This window comes from Parasteatoda tepidariorum, chromosome 10 (assembly GCF_043381705.1).
Source record: "Parasteatoda tepidariorum isolate YZ-2023 chromosome 10, CAS_Ptep_4.0, whole genome shotgun sequence".
Taxonomy (NCBI): domain Eukaryota; kingdom Metazoa; phylum Arthropoda; class Arachnida; order Araneae; family Theridiidae; genus Parasteatoda; species Parasteatoda tepidariorum.
This window is the reverse complement of record NC_092213.1, coordinates 16,931,509-16,939,396: the sequence shown is the minus strand read 5'-3', so window position 1 is coordinate 16,939,396 and position 7,888 is coordinate 16,931,509.

Sequence of the window (7,888 nt, the reverse complement as noted above, 5' to 3'; positions counted from 1 at the left end):
TATATATATACTTTAATTTACTATGTCATGCACAAGTACGTACTTTCTCTGAATAAACATTCTTTTTTTAACGTATTCGGACTTCTAACCTCTAAAAGGTAGCAGCAGTCTAGGAAATATGGTCCTCATAGTTTGGTCCGTAGAATGATCCAAAGTTTGGACAAAGTATGTAAATTTTACTTTTTGTGTATTTCACCATATCTCGAAAACCTTTTAAGCGAATTGAAAAATTTCTGCACACAATTATAAAGTTTGTTTATCCCAAAAGATAATTCCATCCAAAATATAACTTTTAGTAAATATTTATTATTTTATTTAGTTACGGATGAAACATTTTTTGAATTGGAAGGTATAAAAATTATTAATCCATTTAAAAGTATGTATCATATATTACGCAGTAAAATTAACATTAAGAGCTCCAAACTTTGGATCACTCTTCTGACCAAACTACGTATGTGGACTATATTTCACGGATTTTGGCAACCCTTTATATTTTGGGGTTCAGAAATCTGAATCTGTAGGAAAAAAAGTATGTTTATTGTGATTAAGTACGTTTTCGTGTCTGATTTCGCAACTTAAAATATCGTCTACAATAATTACTTAGGATATTTGAAGTCGCCCCTTCGAACCATTATGATTGAGTCCTAGAACCTCAAGATCCTATTATTAGATCAAAAGTTATTCAGGGTGGCTCGTTTTCTTTAGCGCACTGTACAATGCAGGGTGGCTGCCGTAAAAAGAGGACTGAAAAGTCACCAAGTTACAAGTTCGGTCAGAAAGATTTTTCTTTCGGACTTATGTAATGTTACATCTTCGCTTCATACAAAAAGTGGTTCGATCTAATAAACATAATATTGAATTAAATATACGAAAATAATGATGCCTTTCGCTACAGCTGCTCTCCAGTACATTTCAAAAATGTGACTTATCATTATGCAGTTCCAAATCTATGAAATGATTTCTGATTTTAATAGCGATATTTCAATTTTTAATTTTATGTCATCCCAAAAGATTAAAGATGCTAAGTTTACATCCAATAAATCTTAAATGCTTTCTTGAATAAGTAATACTGGGAAATTTTTGGACAAATAATGTATTCTCCCAAATAAAATTAATAGAAAAACAACATGCAATTTAATTTTAAAAACTAAGTAAACCAGCTCAACTTCAATGACTCTGTCAATTACGCAATTCACGAACGCAACCTCCTAATACCAAATATTTTAACAATACCATGTCACTTATTGAATGTTCATGAAAAGGGATGGAATTGTTATGCACACCAGATATTCAATGATTCAAGCCCCCGCTAATTAAAAGGGCTTAGTTATGTAAATTAAGAGCGAGATAGCCGTAGCGATGAAAGACCTCTTGATGATTGATCGTTTTAGCTTTGCCTACAGCAACTGATGCTTTTCCCTATAGGCCATATCATCCACACGATATAGCAACTTTATATCATGTATTTTGTCTCATTGTTATATCAATTATTCCAAATTGTTAAGAATTCCTTTGTTTTAGTTATCTGTGAAATGAATATTTATCTATACTGAAAATATAATACTTGTTTTATGAATCAGTATGTTTTATCTAGTTGACATTGTTTAGCAATGAGTGAAATGTGAAATAGTATTTGATGGTATACTACAAGTAAATATTTTTGTTCTTAAATTGCTCATAATATATAAAAATATTTCATAATATATAATAATATATTTTGTTTCAGGTATTTTGTTTCAGTGAGTAGGTATTAATTTATCTCCCGATAGCTACACGTCAAATACATTCGGCAACTTTTGTCATATTTCAAGATTTGGGTTTTGCTTTTAAGCCGTTATAAAAGATATGTTCTGTGAAAACATATAATTGGCTATTTTTACTGGTCGGAATTTTTAGGTAAGTGGGTACTTCTTTACGTCGCACTAGAGCAGCACGATGGGTTATTAGCTACAGTCTGGGAAACATCCTTCAGGCATTGTTTTTTTAAAACATTTTACGCTTTTAATGTTCATTTGATTTTTATGGTAAGATCAAATTACGTTTTTCAGTTTTATAAAAACAATTCTTCTTCAATTGAAACTGCCTATGTAAATTGACTTGTAATTTCTTTTTTTCCTCTCTGTTATTCATTCATGTTGCAATGTTCATGATAACTTTGTTTATTGACTTCTAGTCTAGTTTGACTTACCAAATATTAAGTTAACCAAACCAAACCAAATATTGCTAAAAGATTTGTTTAAAGAAATATAACCAAATATTAAGTTTGTTAAACCCAAATATTAACCAAATATTAAGTTTGTTAAAAGAAATGTAGAAAGCTATCAATATTTGTATGTTTAAAATTTGTAATGTATTTCAAATTTAGTTCTACTTTCAACTCTCCTTTGTTACTTTTTCCCACTCTGTTTTCTACCGTTTATTAATAGCTTTATTTCCCTATATAATTTTTGTTTTTAAAAAAAGCAATTTTTAAGATTTACAGTGAAAATTTGATCCAGATTTTTAAACATATTTTTATACAGCTCTCATTGTTTTGTATAAATTTAGGTCAAAATAAATTAAATATATTGCACTCAGTATAATTAGTGGTTTTAAAATACCACATAAAATACCGGTGTCTTTTTCTGTGTGAAATTTTCCAAACACAGTTCATTTCCAAGCAATAATTTCTCAAATTTGCTTCTCACTTAGATCTGAGAGAAACATTAATCATTTTTTTCATCGATTTAATTAATTTTCAAAATCATTTATTGATAGACTTTTGAATGCGAATGAAAAAACAAATTCTTTCAAATTATTCTTTTTTGTTTTTGATTTTATATTTTAATACAAATACAATCTCGATAATCTCACAGATTTTTTAGTAACCTTTAGATTGTTTTTAAAATTCAAAAATTTTAAAATCTGTTTTTGCTTGTAATTAGAGAGCCAAAAGAAGGATAAAAGGTATATGTACAAATAGATACAAAATACATAAATACCCCATATGCATCAAAGGGGAAAAATTGTTTACTGTTTCAGGTAACTTATTTTGTTATTTAAACTTTTTTGAACTTTGGTAACATTGGGAAACATAATGTACATTCAAGTTAGTGTTTAATTTTTTTTCACTTTTTGCTCGAAATCGAAAAGTGTTCTGTTGTTTCTTAAGTTTTGTGAACAAGTAGCACTTTAATTGAAGGTAAAATTTTTATTAGTAGCAATTTTTCTAAATGCCTTTTCACTTTAAAAATTGCCCACATACGTCTGTGTGATGAAAGTATAACGTTGTTTTATAAATCTGTATATTATATATATGCAAGGCAACACCTACTACTAAACGTTGTATATAGTAAAATATATAATGTTTTGTTAATATGGAATAAAAAAAATCAAGTAAAGTGTATTCGTGACAGCCATTGTTGAATATGGAGGTTATTCACTACAATATCGTGACAAAGGGATATGGTCAGCGTTGCTCTAGGTTGTCTATACTTCTCAAAAAGCTGGTTCCGGTAGAACTGAAGTTGGATGATGTTCAAGCCACCCCTGGAGATTGAACCCCAGTTCTTCACAACGACAGTCTAGTAAACCGCTGAGCCATTGCACTTTGCCACTTAGGAATAGCTCGCGTTAATATAATCTACACTGAAAAGCCATTACATTATGACCACCCTGCTAATAACATGTAGGACCACCTTTAGCCCTCAAAACTGATAACGTCCGCCGAGGCATTGATTCCACAAGGTGCTGATAGGTAGTCTGAGGTATCTGGTACCAAGCGCTCACCAACTGGTCCTGCAATTCCCTCACATTGCGAGGGGGTAGCGTGGCAGCACGAATTTGGTTTTCCAAGTAGGACCACAAATGCTCTATTGAATTAATGTCAGGTGAATTTGGGGGCCAAGACATGACTTGAAAGTCACTGGAATGTTCCTCGAACCAATCCATGACGATTCGACCCTTATGACATGGTGCATTATCCTGTTGGTAAACACCATCCCCCGTAGGAACAACTGTTGCCATGAATGGGTGAACCTGGTCTGCAACTATGTTCCAATAGCTTACAGACGTCAGGGGTTGTTCTATGAGGATTATGGGTCCTAATGTGCCCATGAAAACATTGTTCCTGAGCGAGAAACCATGAAAACCTGGGCGAGCCTACTGTTATAGATGGAGGGTGGTCACAAATGTAATGGCTCTTCGGTGTATAATCCTGTTAACAGAGGCAAGTTGTAGAGTCGCAAGAAAAGTATTCCGTGAAAATAAATTAAAACTATATGTGAAAAAAACATAACTTAACTAATTTTTCTTCATTTAAAGAAATATAATCCAAGTTTTATCTTAAGTAATAAATTATTACGGATTAATCCTAAGTTGAATATAGGAAAAACATCAGCTCTAAAGATACTTTTTTCGTATTTATCCAAAACCGAATAAGCGTAATCGGTGGACTTTTCTTTCCTGCATCGCTTAAATAGATTAAAGAAATAAAAGTCGAAAAAGTCTCATTAAAATGAAATAGCTTCAGTTATTTCTGATTTTTGATATACAACTGAATAGATATAAATAAATAATTACTGAATTATTTTTCTAAAGTTCATTGAAAGAAAATCAAAACAAAAGATAGAAGTGCTTTATTGTTTTCAAGATTTAAAGAGCATTTTTTTAAATTTGGCGAACGAAGTATTTGATTTGTTTTAATATTACGAAAAGGAAAATTAAATTCTTATATGAAAAAAAATATGGTTAGATGATTTATTTACATTGCTCCCCCCCGGCACAAACCGCAATCTTATGATAAAATCTTTCCGGGCTATGAATCTTCTTAATAAGCATCTTCCCTTAAAAAAAGAATAAAAATAGAAAATCGAATATCGTTCGAAATGGCTGTAAAGTGTGCAAACAAAAAATACGTCACCTTGAAAAACTTTTGTTTCAATGATTGGAATTTTTTTCAATATAAAAGCCGATTTTAATAGTCCAAGGAGGTGACCTCAAATATATTATTAATTTTATACCAACTTTTAATTAAGATACAAAAATAAATACAAATATTGTATTTTCTTTGAAAGAAATATATTATTTTTTCGACGGATTTGGATTTTTGTATATCAAACTATAGGAGGTTGTCACATTCTGGCATCTATGGTCCCAATATCAGGAGAGCGGTCGAAAGTTTGGACCTTTTAATATTAATTTACTTTTTAGCTTCTTTTGCTGTGTCTCTAGAACTTTTGATGAAAATCGAAAATATTTAGGGCACATTCATAAAATTCGTTTACCTGATGATAATTCCATGCAAAAAATTATTTTTTCAGATTTAATTTTTAATTATCTTTTTAGTAATGGTCGAAAGAATTTAGAATTGCAAGCATACAAATATTTTAGAATATTTTAAACTGTGTTATTTAAATTGACAACGAAGAAAAACTTCTGCGAAATTGGTCGAATAGTTTCTGAATAGTAAACTTAAAAAAAGAAGATGTTTTTTATGTTTCTTTTTTAAATAATTTCGTCGCAAAAAAGAACAAGGAACTTAAAATACCGTGCAATATATTTTTCAAAATTTTCCATCTTTCTCGTTTGGATAAATAATAAGATATTTATCGCTTATGGGGACCATGTGTTGACAAATGACAACACTTGACCCCCATACTGGTCTCTATAACTGTTAAGTGCGAATTTTAATATTGATATATATTTTTATGTAATTTCGATATTTTACAAGAAATCACTATATTTTCTTATATAAATTACGTATATTTTCGCATTCATCTATTTTCTCAAATAAAATTTATCAATACTCAGAATAATACAGGCATAGGACAAAATAATAGGAATACCTGTGAAAAATTGGAAATATTTTATTAATAAGGAGTTGGGCCACCTTTGGCCTGAATGACAGCTTGCATTTGACGTGGGATTGACAAATAAAGGTCTTGAGCACAGTTCATTGGAATTTGCAGCCATTCCTCTTGCAGGGCTGTCTCGAGTTCAGAGAGTTTGCATGGAGGAGGAAACCGAACACGGACTTTTTCCCCCAAAAATCCCCACAAAGGCTCAATGATATATAATGAGATCAGGGGAGTGAGGACACCACGTTAGATGGTCCACTTCATCATTATGCTCATTTAACCATGTTTGAACACAGTGAGACGTGTGAACAGGGGCGTTGTCCTCTTGGAACACAAGACGTTCTCCCGGAAAGAGAATATGAAGCATAGGGAGAAGATGATCTGCAAGAATGCTTCGGTAATGACCACCCCCCTCAAGACAACGAGAGGCCCCAATCCACGGGCAGATATAGCGCCCCACACCTTCACAGAACAACCTCCATGTTTCATGGTTGGAACCAGGCAGTCAACATGAAATGCTTACTGCCGGCGTTCGCCACACGAACACACGTCCGGTGGTCTGGAATAGTGTAAAAGAGGATTCATCAGATCAGATGACTTGTTGCCATTGCGGTTGTGGCCATGTTAGGTGGTCTTGGCACCACTGTAGTCTCTTCAAAGCATTCTGCGCTGAAACTAATGGTTTTGGAATAGCTACTCTGTCATGAATGTTAGCAGCATGCAACGCACGTTGAATAGTTTTCATGGATACAAGGTTCTGAAGGTGGGTATTCATCTCGAATGTTATCACCGGCCGTGTAGTCTTGCGTTTTCGAGCGACTATCCTCTTCAACACCCGTGTATCACGGTCTGACAACTTCGACTTCCTACCGCTGTTGTGCCTCGCCGAAGACACCTTACCCAATTTTGTGTATGCCGACAGGGACCTTGATTCAGTGGTCCTTGAAACACCTACAAGGTTCGCTGTTCTGAACACGGGCGCTCCAGCCAGGCGATCTCCGATTATCATGCCTCTTTTAAGGTCAGAGAGGTCGGACATAATCTCGTTTTGCTAGAAATAGATTTTTCTCCTGCAAATATCACACTGCCAAATGCTAGACAGATACCTTGTCTTTCATCACCACTAGGCGTCACATTTTGCGGCGGGCACGTGTAGCATTGGACGGTCGAGAACGACTCCATTCTTTCACANCACGGGCAGATATAGCGCCCCACACCTTCACAGAACAACCTCCATGTTTCATGGTTGGAACCAGGCAGTCAACATGAAATGCTTACTGCCAGCGTTCGCCACACGAACACACGTCCGGTGGTCTGGAATAGTGTAAAAGAGGATTCATCAGATCAGATGACTTGTTCCCATTGCGGTTGTGGCCATGTTAGGTAGTCTTGGCACCACTGTAGTCTCTTCAAAGCATTCCGCGCTGAAACTAATGGTTTTGGAATAACTACTCTGTCATGAATGTTAGCAGCATGCTACTCACGTTGAATAGTTTTCATGGATACAGGGTTCTGAAGGTGGGTATTCATCTCGAATGTTATCACCGGCCGTGTAGTCTTGCGTTTTCGAGCGACTATCCTCTTCAACACTCGTCTATCACAGTCTGACAACTTCGACTTCCTGCCGCTGTTGTGCCTCGCCGAAGACACCTTACCCAACTTTGTGTATGCCGACAGAGTCCTTGATACAGTGGTCCTTGAAACACCTACAAGGTTCGCTGTTTTGGACTCGGACGCTCCTGCCAGGCGAGCTCCGATTATCATGCCTCTTTTAAGGTCAGAGAGGTCGGACAAAATCTCGTTTTGCTAGAAACAGATTTTTCTCATGCAAATCTCACACTGCCAAATGCTAGACAGATACCTTGCCTTTCATCACCACTAGGTGGCATATTCTTGCGACACGTGCCCGCCGCTTATATGACGGTCGAGAACGACTCCATTCTTTCACAGGTGTTCCTATTATTTTGCCTTATACCTGTATTGTATTTAATAATTATCGTAATATATTATAGTCGCGATATTATCTTATGATAAGGATAATATTATCATTA